Source organism: Ceratotherium simum, chromosome 33 (genome assembly GCF_057802395.1).
Source record: "Ceratotherium simum simum isolate JZ-2026a chromosome 33, ASM5780239v1, whole genome shotgun sequence".
Taxonomy (NCBI): Eukaryota; Metazoa; Chordata; class Mammalia; order Perissodactyla; family Rhinocerotidae; genus Ceratotherium; species Ceratotherium simum.
In genome coordinates, this window is record NC_141932.1 from 21405334 (window position 1) to 21420472 (window position 15139).

Consider the following 15139-nt stretch of genomic DNA (forward strand, 5'->3'; position numbering starts at 1 on the left):
TCTTTATTTTCAGAAATGGAGGTTATTATGGAAAGAGAGATTTTGCTTGCACCTTTGTAGATATTAAATTCTAGTCCTATTAATTGTATTTAAAGTTTCGTTATGTACCCATAAGCTGGACTGGATCCTAAACTCTTGCAGTTTCCTTAAATGTCTGGCTATGATACTACAAACTGATGTTTCCAATTTTACTGACCTTGAAATCTCTCTAAAAGGAACTATATGAGATCCTCTTCACCATCCAGATCGCAGCCAAACTTCAGGGAGCCTGGGTACACACCTCACAGCTAAAGAATACTCTACCCAACGTCCAGTCATGTACAAACACCAGAGACCTCTAAATCAAATTGACTAGGAAGAGAAGCAGCTGACATCTGAGGCAGACAGCTTTCCCAAGATGACTAGACCAGGTCTGTATACCCTCTTCCCACTGTTGTTTCTTACTTTATTTTCTCTCTCTCTTTCCAGGAAGGACAATGTGCTTGTTAACATTTCCCAAGCCCTTGAAAAAATGGGGAACCTCTCTGATTGCTGGATTTGCCATCAGAAACCTCAGTCTGTCCAAGACAGTAATGACCCTTTAGTTCACCCTATAAGTAATTTCACTGGGATTCCAAATGCTTCAGTTTCCGTAATGGCCTTTATGCTTGGGCAACTCATTGCCTTGACAGCTGGAGAATACAAGGACGGTGTGCCCTTGCCATATTCACTGTCTTATATTTGCTAGATAATCAAACAGAGGTCTTTCAAAGGTCTGTTCCATTAAACCACCATAACTACTTTAAACAAGAACTTCCAGGAGGCAAGCGTGACTCCAGGCTTGCCTCCATGGGAAGAGCTTTCTTCTCATGAATTGGAGTGAATGCCAATGAACAAATGATCAGAAATCTCTTCCTGACACTTGAAGAGTTGACCAATTCCATAACCAGAGCAATTTCAGCTCAAAAACAGTTGCTTAACTCATTGCCCAAGGTAGTTTTGCATAACTGTATAGCCCTTGATTATTTACTTATCAAGAAACGAGGTGTCTCTGCAGTGGCAAATACCTCCTGTTGTACATGGATAAATGCCTCTGGGGAAGTAGAAACCCAATTACATAAGATGAGAGAGAAAGCAGATTGGCTACAACAAGTTTCACCTAACAATCCACTGTCTTTTGATGTGTCCAGCTGGTTACCTTCAGGTCTGGTCTCCTAGTTTAGAACCATCCTGCAAACTAGGCTTACAGTATTGTTCTTAATCTTGCTCTGTATCCTTGTTGTAAAGTTCTGTACCTTTTTCTGGTTGAATCTCTTTAAAAATTACTTGCCCAGCCAGGTGATGCTGTCTCAGCACTTCAAGATGATCTCCAATGCCTACGATGTTGGAGAAATATAGACTTTAAATGGGAAATGCCTGCAAGTTCTCCCTCCTATCCTTCTCTTACTCAAAGGTGTCCTAAATGGTTTCCAAGCACTATGCACCTTCCCACTAACATGGGACATGACAACCAGGAACGCTCTTTCCTGGCAATGAAGGGCAAGACCACTACACACAGAGAACATGACTGTTATCAGCACTGCTGTGGGAGGAAGATTTTGATCAAAAGGGAAGTATGTAGAAATTAATAAAAGAAACCTTAACTAAACTGGAGTCAGGAAGAACCTGAATTTTGATCAGTGATGCTTTCAATGAAAGACCTTGATCAAAAGTGGAAAATGTGGAAATTAATAAAAGAAACCTGTATTAAATTGTGGTCAGGAAGGCCTGTAGGGGGAGCTCTCAGACCCACCACACATCACCAATTACACTAAACAGGAAGAGAAAGAAGCTTGCATCTTGGGCAGGAAGTAAAACTACTTTACCACTGAAGGAAGATTTCTCTCCCCACCCGGCAACAGCCCAGCCAATGAGAAATGCTTCAGCTCAGCCAATGAGAAGCCATTGCCACCTTGAACTGTTCCTTTGCCCCAATGGACTTTCATTTAGAACAGCCCCACCTTACTCTCCCTTTTCCTCTATGAAGGTAGTTCCTCTTTTTTTTTTTTTGTTCATTAGAGTTGCCTGTAGTTTGCCATAGCATGCACATCAAAAATTGCAATTCTTATGGTTATTCCTGGAATACACTTGTTTTGAGAATAAAATAATGGAGAAATTTGCTTTTTAAGATGACGATATTAATTTGCATAGTCATAATTCTTGTATTTTCAGCCTAATCATTTTCATTTGTATGCACACTGTCACCTAAATTAAATGTATGTCAAACAAGTGCGATTATGCTCTTACCAAACTCTGTCCATGTGTTAAATTCACCTTAGCAATCATAAAGGCAAGGTTATTCATCATTTTAAGGTTACTTTTCTTTTTAATTTTTTGTTTATGGCAGTAACATTGGTTTATAACATTGTACAAATTTCAGATGTACATCATTATACTTCTATTTCTGCATAAATTACATCATGTTCACCACCCAAATAGTAATTAAAACCCATCACCACACACATGTGCCAAGTTATCCCTTTCGCCATCCTCCCTCCCCCCTTCCCCTCTGGTAACCACCAATCCAATCTCTGTCTCTATGTGTTTGTTTATTGTTGTTATTATCTACTACTTAATGAAGGAAATCATACGGTATTTGACCTTCTCCCTCTGACTTATTTCACTTTGCATAATACCCTCAATGTCCATCCATGTTGTCACAAATGGCTGGATTTCATCGTTTCTTATGGCTGAGTAGTATTCCATTGTGTATGTATACCACAGCTTCTTTATCCATTCGTCCCTTGATGGGCGCTTAGGTTGCTTCCAAGTCTTGGCTATCATGAATAACGCTGCAATGAACACAGGGGTGCATGTAACTTTATGCATTGGTGTTTTCAAGTTCTTTGGATAAATACCAGCAGTGAAATAGCTGGATCATAGGGTAGTTCTATCTTTGAATTTTTGAGGAATCTCCATACTGTTTTCCATAATGGCTGCACAAGTTTGCACTCCCACCAGCAGTGTATGAGAGTTCCCTTCTCTCCACATCCTCTCCAACATATGTTGTTTCCTGTCTAGTTAGTTATAGCCATTCTGACGGGCGTGAGGTGATACCTCATTGTAGTTTTGATTTGCATTTCCCTGATAGTTAATGATTATGAACATCTTTTCATGTGCCTGTTGGCCATCTGTATTTCTTCTTTGGAGAAAGGTCTGTTCAGGTCTTTTGCCCATTTTTTAATTGGGTTGTTAGTTTTTTTGTTGTTGAGATGCATCAGTTCTTTGTATATTTTGGAGATTAAGCCCTTATCAGATGTATGGTTTGCAAATATCTTCTCCCAATTGTTAGGTTGTCTTTTCGTTTTGTTGATGGTTTCCTTTGCTGTGCAGAAGCTTTTTAGTTTGATGTAGTCCCATTTGTTTATTTTTTCTATTGTTTCTCTTGCCCGGTCAGATGTGGTGTTTGAAAAGATGTTGCTAAGACCGATGTCGAAGAGCGTACTGCCTATGTTTTCTTCTAGAAGTTTCATAGTTTCAGGTCTTACATTCGTCTTTAATCCATTTGGAGTTAATTTTTGTGTATGGTGTAAGGTAAGGGTCTACTTTCATTTTTTTGCATGTGGCTGTCCAGTTTTCCCAACACCATTTGTTGAAGAGACTTTCTTTTCTCCATTGTATGTTCTAGGCTCCTTTGTCAAAGATTAGCTGTCCATAGATGTGTGGGTTTATTTCTGGGCTTTCGATTCTATTCCATTGATCTGTGTGTCTGTTTTTGTGCCAGTACCATGCTGTTTTGGTTACCTTAGCTTTGTAGTATATTTTGAAATCAGGGAGTGTGATACCTCCAGCTTTTTTCTTTTTTCTCAGGATTCCTTTACTTATTCGGGATCTTTTGTTGTTCCAAATAAATTTTAGGATTCTTTGTTCTATTTCTGTGAAAAATGTTGTTGGAACTTTGAAAGGGATTGCATTGAATCTATAGATGGCTTTAGGAAGAATGGACATCTTAACTATGTTAATTCTTCCAATCCAAGAGCACAGAATATCTTTCCATTTCTTTGTGTCTTCTTCAATTTCTTTCAGCAATGTGTTATAGTTTTCCGTGTACAGCTCTTTCACCTCTTTGCTTAAGTTTATTCCTAGGTATTTTATTCTTTTTGTTGCAATTGTAAATGGGATGGTATTCCTAATTTCTCTTTCTGCTACTTCGTTGTTAGTGTATAGAAATGCAACTGATTTTTGTATGTTGATTTTGTATCCTGCAACTTTACCATATTCGTTTATTACTTCTAAAAGTTTTCTGGTGGATTCTGTAGGGTTTTCTATATATAAAATCATGTCATCTGAAAATAGTGAGAGTTTCACTTCTTCCTTTCCAATTTGGATGCCTTTTATTTCTTTCTCTTGCCTGATTGCTCTGGCTAGGACTTCCATTACTATGTTAAATAGGAGTGGTGACAGTGGGCATCCTTGTCTGGTTCCTGTTCTTAGAGGGATAGCTTTCAGTTTTTCACCATTGAGGATGATATTAGCTGTGGGTTTCTCATATATGGTCTTTATTATGTTGAGGTACTTTCCTTCTATACCCATTTTATTCAGAGTTTTTATCATAAATGGATGCTGTGTCTTGTCAAATGCTTTCTCTGCATCTATTGAGATGATCATGTGATTTTTATTCTTCATTTTATTAATGTGGTGTATCACTTTGATTGATTTGCGAATGTTAAACCATCCCTGCATACTTGGAATAAATCCCACTTGATCATGGTGTATAATCTTTTTAACGTATCGTTGTATGCGATTTTCTAGTATTTTGTTGAGGATTTTTGCATCAATGTTCATCAGTAATATTGGCCTGTAGTTTTCTCTTTTTGTGTTGTCCTTGTCTGGTTTTGGTATCAGGGTAATGTTGGCTTCATAGAATGAGTTAGGGAGCTTCCCCCCCTCCTCAATTTTTTGGAAGAGTTTGAGAAGGATAGGTATTAAGTCTTCTTTGAATGTTTGGTAGAATTCACCAGGGAAGCCGTCTGGTCCTGGACTTTTATTTTTGGGGAGGTTTGTGATTACTGTTTCGATCTTCTTACTGGTGATTGGTCTATTCACATTCTCTACTTCTTGATCCAGTTTTGGAAGGTTGTATGATTCTAAGAATTTATCCATTTCTTCCAGATTGTGGAATTGGTTGGCATATAGCATTTCATAGTATCCTCTTATAATCTTTTGTATTTCTGAGGTGTCTGTTGTAACCTCTCCTCTTTCTTTTCTGATTTTACTTATTTGTGCCTTCTCTCTTTTTTTCTTGGTGAGTCTAGCTAAAGGTTTGTCAATTTTGTTGATCTTTTCAAAGAACCAGCTCTTGGTTTTATTATTTTTTTCTATTGTTTTTTTGGTCTCTATTTCATTTATTTCTGGTCTGATTTTTATTATTTCCCTTCTTCTACTGATTTGGGGCTTTGTTTGTTCTTCTTTCCTTAGGTGCATTGTTAGATTGTTTATTTGAGATATTTCTCGTTTGTTGAGATAGGCCTGTATCACTATAAACTTCCCTCTTAGAACCGCCTTTGCTGTATCCCATAAATTCTGGCATGTCGTATTTTCATTTTCATTTGTCTCCAGGTATTTTTTTATTTCTTCTTTGATTTCTTCCTTGACCCTGTACCTGGATGTCTGTTTCTTTCCTTAGGTTAGGGAGGTTTTCATCTATTATTTCTTGAAATGGATTCTCTGCCCGTTTGTCTCGCTCTTCTCCTTCCGAGACACCTATCACACAGATGTTAGTGGGCTTGATGTTGTCCCAGAGGTCCCTTAGACTGTTCTCACTCTTTTTAAATCTTTTCTCTTTTATCTGTTCAGCCTGGGTAATTTCTTCTAGTTTTCATCCAACTCACAGATCCGTTCTTCTGTAATCCTCTACTCTGCTTTTGAGTCCTTCTAGTGAATTTTTCATTTCCAGTATTGTATTCTTCATTTCTGATTGGTTCTTTTTTATATCTTTCATTTCTTTGTTGACATCCTCACTGAGTTCATCTATTCTTCTCCCCAGATCAGTGAGCATCCTTAACACTCTTTGTTTGAACTCTCTGTCAGGTAGGTTGCTCATTTCTGTTTCACTTAGTTCTTTTTCTGGGGTTTTCTCCTGTTGCCTTACTTGGAATGTATTCCTTTGCCTCCTCATTTTGCCTCTTTCCCTGTGCTTGTGTCTACGTATTAGGTAGGTCAGCTACGTCTCCTGCTCTTGGATAGGTGACTTTATGTAAGTGATGCCTTAGGAGGCTTCCAGTGTGCTTCTCTCAGTTCTCAATGTTCCAGGGGTGACCCCTATGTGGGCTACATGTGTACTTCTGTTGTGGCCTGTTTGCTCTCCCTGTAGGCACCCAGGGAGTCCAAGTTATGCTCCTGGCCAGCTGTTGTAATGCTCAGCTGCTTGTAGTTGTGGTGGGCCCTTCAGTCTCTTTATCAGGTGTGAGGAGCCCCAGCACAGTTGGCTGCAAGTTCTAATACCACATTTGTGTTCCAGTATTTCTTTTAAATGAGTAGGCCCCCAATGTGGCAGGTTGTTAGGCTCAGGGCCTTACAATTGCTATATGCCTCCAGCCTTTAGGTCTCTTGTCGGTTCTCTGAGGATTGCAGCTGGGTGGGACTGGCCTCAGGCATGGGGGCACCCAATTTTTTCAAGCTTTGGAAGGTGGGGCAAACCCCCTATGTGGGTCTTGGAGAAGCACAAGTCTTCTGCAGCTGACAAGCCCTGCCGCCCACAGGTCCACACACACAGTCAACACAGTCCTGCCCTGTGTGCGTGCCCCGACCTCCCAGAGCAGACCCAGTCTCTCCACGGCAGGAGCCCCACACACTCCACCTGCTCCTTGTGCACACTCTGCCCCACTGAAGTCGGCTCAGTTGCCAGGCTGCAGAGAACCCAGTCACCAATCTGTGCAGGCCCACACGTTGCCTGAGGGCTTGTTGTTGGGGGGGGGGCCAGTCTCCAGGGTGGGCTGCCTGCCCTGGCTGAGCTGGATTAAATCGGTGCTCCAGCGGGTGGGGCAGACCCTGGGCTAGCAGGCCCCAGGAGAACTCCAATGGCGTCTGTGTCAGCACGCCCACACCAGGCCACAACAATGGCCGCCGCCAATGTCCCAGTCCCTGGAGAGGTCTCACCTCTCACTGAGATGCACACAGGGCCTATCAGGTGAGTCTCTTTTCACCAAAGCACTGTGCACCTTTGTTTCTGGTGATTTTAGGTTGCTTTCTGAAACGGGTGAGTTTGCGCGTGGGCCTTTTAAGAACTGGTTTTAATGTCTTTGTGAACCAGCTTTTCTTGGGCTACTCCCCAATGTTTTAGTAGCAGGCAAAGTCAGATATTATGCCACTTGTCTGGATTGTGCTGGGTCCACGAAATGCCCACAGCAGGGGTGCTCCCCGGCTCAGGGCCCCGCTCCTACAGGGAGGCTGCATACCTGTGGGCTGCTCCCGGGTGGCCGTGAGGCACTTTGGCTTATGAAGGCAGCGTTTCTCCTCTCCAGAAGGGAGTTTCTGCCTCTTCTAACTCAGTTAGGATTGTCCATTGTTGCAGAAGTTCCTCTTATCCAGTTTTCAGTTCTGTCTCAGGGGTAATTTTTCCACGAGTAGTTGTAAATTGGCTGTGTCCGAGGGAGGATGTGAGGTCAGAGTCTGCCTATGCCACCATCTTCACTTCTCCCTCTAAGGTTACTTTTAATCCTCTCTTTTAGGATGTCAATGAATCCTTCCACTTTGTTTTTCATGCATTTACTTTTCTTTTTTTTTATTGTGGAACAAACACCATGATATCTGCCCTCTTAAATTTTTAAGTGTACAATACGGTATTGTTAATTATAGGTACAATGTTGTACAGCAGATTTCTAGAATTTATTCATTTTCCATAATTGAATCTTTATATCCATTGAATAGTGACTACCCATTCTCCCTAGCCCCAGCCCCTGGAAACTACCATTTTACTCCCTGATCCTATGCGTTTAACTATTTTAGAAACCTAATACAAGTGGAATCATGCAGTATTTGTCCTTCCCTGATTGGCTTTTTTCACTTTGCATAAAATACTCAAGGTTCATCTATATTGTCACACATGGCGAGATTTTCTTCCTTTTTATGGCTGAATAATATTCCGTTGTATGTATATACCACATTTTCTTTATCCATTCATCCATCCACAGACATGTAGGGTTTTTTTCTCATCTTGGCTATTGGGCATAATGCTGCTATGGACATGGGAGTGCTAGTATCTCTTCAAGATCCTGATTTCAGTTTTTTTGGATTAAAAAAACTGAAGTAGCATTGCTGGATCATTTGGTAGTTCTGTTTTTCAATTTTTTGAGGAAATTTCTTAGTGTTTCCATAGCAGTTGCACCATTTTACATTCCCATAAATAATATACAAAAGTTCCAATTTCTCCACATCCTCGTCAACATGTGTTACTTTATTTTAATAATGACCATCCTAACAGGTGTGAGGTGATATGTCATTGTGGTTCTGCTTTGCATTTCCCTATGACTGGTGATGTTCAACATCTTTTCATACATCCGTTGGTCATTTGTATTTCTTTTTAGAGAAATGTCTATTCAATCCTTATACCCATTGGTTAAACCAAGTTATAGGTTTCTTAGCTATTGAGTTATATGTGTTTCTTATATATTTTGGATATCAACCCATTGTTAGATATATGGTTGACAAACATTTTCTCCCATTCTATAGACTGCCTTTTCCTTTCATTGATTGTGTCTTTTGCCGTGCAGAAGCTTTTCAGTTTTATGTAGTCTCACTTGTCTATTTTTGTGTTTGTTGTCTGTGCTTTGGGTCACATCCAAGAAATTGTCAAGATTAATGTCATGAAACTTTTCCCGTATGTTTTCTAGGAGTTTTACAATTCCGGATCTTATCCTTAAACCTTTTCTTTTTTTTAAACGGTTTTATTTATTCATTTATTTATTTATTTATTTGTGAGGAAGATCAGCCCTGAGCTAACATCCATGCTAATCCACCTCTTTTTGCTGAGGAAGACCGGCTCTGAGCTAACATCTATTGCCAATCCTCCTCCTCCTTTTTTTTTTCCCCAAGGCCCCAGTAGATAGCTGTATGTCATAGTTGCACATCCTTCTAGTTGCTGTATGTGGGATGCGGCCTCAGCATGGCGGGAGAAGCGGTGTGTCAGTGACGCCCAGGATCCAAAGCCGGGCCACCAGTAGCAGAGCGCGTGCACTTAACCTTAGCTAAGCCATGGGGCCAGGCTATCCTTAAATATTTAATTCATTTTGAGTTTATTTTTGTATATAGTATAAGATACGGGTTCAACTTCATTACTTTGCATGTGGATATTCCGTTTTTCCAACACCCTTGCAGAGGAGACTATCTTTTCCCCATTGTCTATTCTTAGCACCCTTGTTGAAGATCAGTTTACCATGCATATAAAGTTTTATTTCTGGTCTACTATTCTGTTCCATTGGTCTATGTGTTTGTTTTTAATGACAGTACCATACTGTTTTAATTACTGTAGGTTTGTAACATATTTTGAAATCAGGAAGTGTGATGCTCCCAGCTTTATTCATCTTTCTCAAGATTATTTTGGCTCCTTGGGATCCCTTGTGGTTCCATATTAATTTTAGGATTATTTTTTCCATTTCTGTGAAAAATGCCATTGGGATTTTGATAGAGATTGTATTTAATCTGTAGGTCACTATGGGTAGTATTAACATTACTAACAGTATTAAGTATTCTAATCCATGAATATGGGATATATTTCCATTTATTTGTGTCCTGATTCATTTCTGTCATCAATGTTTTATAGTTTTCACAAGCCATTCACCTCCTCAGACAATATTATTCCCAAGAATTTTATTCTTCTTGATGCTGTTATAAATGGGATTGCCTTCCTAATTTCCTTTCCAGAGAGTTCGCTTTTAGTGTATAGAAAAACAACTGATTTTTGTATGTTGATTTTGCATCCTGCACTCTATTGCATTTATTCATTAGTTTTAACAGTTTTGCTTGTGTGGAATCTTTAAGGTTTTCTACACATAAGGTCATGTCATCTGCAAACAGAGACAATTTAACTTCTTCCTTTCTGATTTGGACGCCTTTTATTTCTTTTTCTTGCCTAATTGCTCTGGCTAGAACTTCCAGTACTCTGTTGAATAGAAGTGGTGAGAGTTGGCATCCTTGTCTTGTTCCTGATCTCAGAGGAGGAAAAGCTTTTCATCATTGACTATGATGCTAGCTGTAGGGTTCTCATATATGGCCTTTATTAGGTTGAGGTACCTTCTTTCTGTAACTAATTTGTTGAGAGTTTTTATCATGAATGGGTGTTGAATTTTGTGAAATACTTTTCCTCCATCTATTGAGATGATCATGTGGTGTTTGTCCTTTATTCTACTAATGTGGTGTATCATGGATATTGATTTTCATGTGTTGAACCATCCTTGCATCCCAGGGATAAATCCCATTTGGTCATTGTTTATGATCCTTTTAACGTGCTGTTGAATTTGGCTTAGGAGTATTTGTTGAGGAGTTTTGCATCTGTGTTCATCAGGGATATTGGCCTGTAGTTTCCTTTTCTTGTAGTGTCCTTACCTGGCTTTGGTAGGGGAGTAATTCTGGCCTCGTTAAATGAGTTTGAAGGTACTCCTTGCATTTCAAATTTTTGGAAGTGTTTGAGAATGATTAACATGAATTCTTCTTTAAATATTTGGTAGAATTCACTAGTGAAGCAATCTAGTCTGCAGCTTTTCTTTGTTGGGAGGTTTTGATTACTACTTCAATTTCCTTACTAGATATAGGTCTGTTCATATTTTCTATTTCTTCATGATTCAGTGCTGGTGCTTGTATGTTTGTAGTAATTTATCCATTTCATATAGGTTATTCAGTTTGTTGGTGTATAACTGTTGTGTCAGAATACCCATGCCCACGAAGGGATATTTTAGGGTAATGGGTACTAGGACCATGGGGAATTTAAACAAGTCAATACTTCCAATGGCTAATATGGGCATACCTGTTTGTCTTATACTTTATATTCAGTAACTCCCTTAAGGTTATATGTAGTATCTTGATAAAATTTAGTATGATCCACAGGTATAACTGCAATTTGAGCCCCTATATGGATTAAGGTCATGAAAGTTTGCCAATTGGTACATTTCAGCACATGTTCAAGTTAATTCAGAACCTGTGTGATGGAGGCACAAAAGTTAACCGGTCACTTTTATCTTTTGGCTATATAAATTCTTTCAGTAAATTTTGGATTTCTACTTGGATCAAATTGGTTTTTTTTTTTTTCTTTCATTTCCACCCTCTCTATTCAGGTCTCTCTCTCTCCCTCCTTCACTCCTTTTCTCCCTTTTTCTCTTACTGTCTCTTCCTCCCTTTCTTTTTTAATCACTGGATATACGTTGGGGGAGTGGGTGGTCATCCCTATTCTGCTCTTATTTATAAATTTCTTACTCCAGAGAGCCTCAAATCAGTATTGTCAGGGTTAGGTGCATCCTCCATGGCAATAGTTGCTTTATAAGGCTTAAGGCAAGTTTGAATGAACCCCTTCATTCTGCCACAGGTGTTTCATGGATGTTTTTCACTATAATCCTGAGTATCAGAAACTTTGTTGCAACACAGGCCTAGGCAGTAGCAGCAGAGATATTTAAGGGTCCTAGTGAGCAGTCTACTTGTAGGACTGTGGATCTTAGCGTGCCACCTAATGGCTGCTTTTTCCCTTTTCTGTCTCTCTTTTTTTACTTCCTAGACATTGCTCTTTCGTGAGTGACTACCTAATGGGCCCATACATCATACAGGGTACAGTCTTTCCCCTCAGTGTACATTCTCTCTCCCTCTCTCTCTCCTCCTCCTCCTCCTTCTGTCACTCTCTCTCTCTCTCTATTTACCTATCTGTAGATATCTATAGATATCTATCTATCTGTCTATAGAGATATCTATCTATAGAGATATGTATCTATATATCTATCTATAGATACATAGATACATGTGGATGTGTGTATTCTTACATAAACACAAACTATTATCAAATCAGAGATTTTAACATTGATACCATACTATTATGAAATCCACAGTCCATATTAAACACTCATTGATTCTTCCACTGCCTTTTGTAGCGATTGCCCCTTTCCCCCAGTTCAGGATCCAATCCATTGATCGTGCATTATATTTAGTTTTTATGTCTTTGGTCTTCCTTAATCTGGAATAGACTCAGCTTTTGTCTTCCTTGACCTTAACTTTGAATAGCATAGAATAGTTGTTTTGGAAATTGTCCAGACTTCAATTTGGTTGATATTTTCTTATGCATTTTTTCCACCACAATTTTCAACGCTTTTGAAGGCAAAACCTTTTTCACTAGACACTTAACATGGCACTGCATCAAAGCCTAGCCTTTGGCGTCCATAAGCTTTACAGCAGTGGGCTTTGGAGGAAGCCCTTTCAATTTCCAGTGTGTGTTGTCTCACAATTTTATGAGTCTCCATGATTAAGCCTTTATGGATAGGATTATGAAATGCCACATGACTGTTCAAATTGACCTTAAGTGAATAGGACATTTAAATCATCTACACCTAGGACTTTTTTTCATAAATCTGCCTAAACATTTGGCTCACTCTTTTAAAAAAAAAAAAAACCTCCTAGTGACTCTTTTTATAAAAAGAAGTATTTCTACATACAGTAAAACTCACTTTTTACAACGAGGTTTTATAAATGCCTAGGTTCTTATAACCACCACTACAGACATGATACTGAATAATTCCAGCACCCCAAAGAGTTCTTTTGCGCTGCCCTTGGTATTCAGATCATCCCCCCACCTCAAACTCCTGGCAACTATGGATCTGGTCTCTGTATCAGTTGTCAACTTGAAAAGCAAAATTCACCTGTTATTTTACCCTCAAAATGAGTTTATCCAGGAATAGCCAAAAGAATTGCAATCCTTTGTGCATGTTATGGGAAACCATAGGCAAATCCAGCAAACAAAGGGGAGGAGCTGCTTTTATAGGGAAAAAGGGGGAGTAGGGATGGGCTGCTCTAAAGGAAAGTCTGCTAGGGGACAGTAACAGTTCAGGGTGGCAACAGCTCCTCATTGGCTCAGCTGTGGCATTTCTCAATGGCTAATCTATTGCTGCATGGGGAGAAAAATTCTCCTTCAATAGAAAGATAATTTTACTTCCTGTAGGAGATGCAAGCTTCCCTCTTTTCCTGTTTGGTGTAATTGACAAAGTATGATAGAGCATGAATGCCCCACCCCCAGCAGGTCCTCCCAGTTCCAATTTAGTTGAGGTTTCCTTTATTAATTTCCACACAATGTTTTTTGCCTTTTCCAGAATTTCATATACATGAAGCATGACTTCTGTCCTTCTAGGAAGACGGCCATATGAAGACAGACACACACAGGGAGAGTGTCATGTGATGACAAAGGCAGAGTTTAGAGTTATGCAACTGCAGGTAAAGGAACTCCAAAGATTTCCAGCAAACCACCCAAAGCTAAGAAGAGGCAAGGAAGAGTTCCCTCACAGATTTCAGATTTCAGGACCTGTTGACAACTTGATTTTGGACTTCTAGCTTCCAGAACATCGAGATAACACCTTTCTGTTGTTTTAAGCCTCCCAGTTCATGATGGTTTGGTAAAGTCATCCTAGGAAACTAGTACAAGGGCTCAGAACAGTGCCTGGCACATAGCAGGCACTCACCCGTGCTACTTGCTGTTGCAGTATGGCAAGAACGGGTGTGTGTGTGTGTGTGTGTGTGTGTGTGTGTGTGTGCGTGTGTGTGTGTTTTAACTCTAGGAACTCTTGGTTTGGCAGAAGAATGTGGTTAAAAATAAGCTATCCAGAAACTTACCATCCCACCCTCTCATTCTTGCAGCCGTTGAGTTTTTAAAGCTCTTCATCACTGAACTGTGTTCTGACCCTCGCATAATCCTGTGAGGAAGGAGACAGATAAGAAGGTGAAGCCAGAAGCTCAAGAGGCTCAAGAAGGCCCAAGGAGTTAGCAGCAGAGCCTGGACCACAATCCAAGGCTTCTGTTCCCACCTTCTCCCCAGCACTGTCTCTGTTGGGTTGGGTAGTTGGGCCTTTCCAGAGCACCAAAGCTGAAAGTGTCCTGTCTGGACAAATGTGATCCAAGCACTGGTGGCTACAATGTGATGTCTCACGGCACCCTTGGTAAAGTCATCCTAGGAAACTAGTAATTCCTTGATGGACTCCTGCTTTCTCCTTTCCGGGTGTAAGTTTGAGGATTATGGGGATTAATACTTGTTCTCTTTTTCCCCTCCCCTCTCCCTTGCAGGGCAAAAACCTGCTAGCCACTCTATCTTCTCTGGAAGATGGGTGTCATTGTCAGAACACAGCCAGCTCCAGGCCCTCTCCTCTCTTGACTTTTTCTCAGAAGGAACATTCAGCTTAGAGAACTGATATTTGCTGCCAGAGGGGCTGGAAACGCAGGTCCCAAACATGTGTGCATGGGAACCTCTGATTCTAAATTCTGAGCATCAAGATTCAAGCATCAGTGATTCAAATACTCTAAGGTTCTGGGAATCTGAGAATCAAAGATTGTTAATTGTGGACTCTGCAGTTCCAAGATTCAACAGTTTTGTTACACCACAATTCTAAGATTCCCCCAGTGGAGGCTTCTTGAAGCCTCTTAAGGTGACATGCACATGGATGGATGAAGTTTGATTTTGACACTGGATTGTTAATCTGTTTGCAATAATAAAGGTTGTGACCCTATGGGTCCGTCCTTATCCCCCTCCGATGAGTAGGAAGCAGCCAATTCATGGAACACAAGTTTCAGAACACAGATAATGAAAATTGAGAAACTTGAGAATCGGAGCGTGTTATGAAATGTGCAGGGTTCAAAAGACCAGATTTCCCTTCGCTTGATCTCAATCACTGGTCCTTCAGGTGTGGAAAGTTTTGTGGGGATGGGGTCTGTGTAGCATTTAGATCTATGGCTACATCTGAATCTAGAATTAACACAAAGATCTAAGCATGATGTGTATGAATGTTCAGACTGTGTGCTACTGAAGGATACCACTTCAAAGGGAACATACACTAACTTAGTGAGAGTAGGCAGGTGATTCTGAGACTCTTAGCCAGGTCTTACAGTAGATCTCTGATCCATCAGAGAAAGTCCCACTGTCAGAAACTCATAAGAAATATGAGTTCAT

General features: G+C 40.1%; 1 pseudogene; it reads left to right on the forward strand.

Moving 5' to 3' along the window:
- Positions 1-15139, forward strand: part of LOC106803720 (cytochrome P450 2F5-like) — a 57306-nt pseudogene that overhangs the window by 15123 nt on the left and 27044 nt on the right.